We start from the raw sequence: 1,456 nt of genomic DNA on the forward strand, positions 1-1,456 counted from the left end.
AATAATAATAATTTGCATTAAGTTGTATTAAATACGACGGACCCATATGTTTGGCTACATGAAATATTTACAAGATTCTGTGTACATAAAAATCTAGCTAAGGACTTATATCGAGTAAATACATGAATGTCATCTGATGGACAAAATTTTTATCAATTATTAAAATCATCATGTAATAAATGAATTTAATCAAGTGAAACAAATTGACCATCTGTAAATACATTCAACATGTGTTTGAATTATTTTTTTTATGGAACTTATCCAAATACATCAAATTATTTAATTTAGTTATACGTTTTGTTGTACTAAAAATAATAGTTTAATGATGCTTTCACAATCCTAATTGATGACCAAGATTGAATGAATATTGGAGTTCTAATAAATTTTTAATTAATTGTTGAGTAAAGCCTTTTGAGAACTAATAAAAAAATTTCATGAGGTTTAATCTCCCAATTTTTCTTTTTTTTTATTTAAAAAAATTAACATTTCTCCTTTCTTTTCATCACCACAAGAGCTAGAGTTAATTAAGATGGAATTGGTTCAAATCTCATGATGACCACCTACCTTAGGAATTAGTAATTCCTTTGCGTCGAGGTGCGCGTAAGCTAGTCTGGACACTCACTGATATAAAAAAAAAAATTCACAGTAGTACCAAAAATGTATTTTTAAAATTAAATAAAATACTAGAGAAATATTTTTTTAAAATAAAAACAATTATGCTTATGAAGACGAGAGATATTAGTGAGAAAAAATATAAATGCCAAAGAAATTATCCAAAATACTTGACAAGAGAAAGTTTGTGTTAAAAGAAATACGAGTGGGAGGAAAGTGCATGAATGTAAAATTGGTAAGAAGAATAAAAATACATTAAAAAGTGTGGGCAGATGAATTAATGAAACTTGGTAAACGTTGTAAGAGCTTAAAACATGAATATTTAAGCCAAAAACACTTATAAATAAACCGTTAAAAGTTAATTTGGCTGTTTAATTAAACAACATAAAAGATCTGAAAATAACTTTTAATTACTTAAAAATAATTCACTGTTTCAAAATTATTGTCAACTTCTCTCATCAAAATATCCATTAAAAATCATGTTTACTTAAAAATATTGCTTTAGCTAGTAAGAGATGAACGTTTGAAATGATGGTATATATAGTATTTAGGGCAAAACTAGCTTTCAAAATATTATATTATTTTATTTGAAATAAGCTTAAAAATATTGTTTTAAAAACTGAATCAAACCCATCTTTAGGAAAAATGATTACTCCATTCTTAATTTAAATAAGATTTAAATACTATTTTAGTCTATGTAATTTTAGTTTGGGTTTATTGTAGTTACTTTCAAAACGCTTATTTTAGTTATGTATTTTTTATTTTTGTCTATTTTAGTCATTTTAATTCATGTACTTTTAAAAAGTGATAATTTTAATCAATCTATTTTCCTCATTTTTTAATC

The sequence above is a fragment of the Momordica charantia genome, assembly GCF_013281855.1.
Source record: "Momordica charantia cultivar OHB3-1 chromosome 9 unlocalized genomic scaffold, Mcharantia_2.0 BLBB01000009.1, whole genome shotgun sequence".
NCBI classification, from domain to species: Eukaryota; Viridiplantae; Streptophyta; class Magnoliopsida; order Cucurbitales; family Cucurbitaceae; genus Momordica; species Momordica charantia.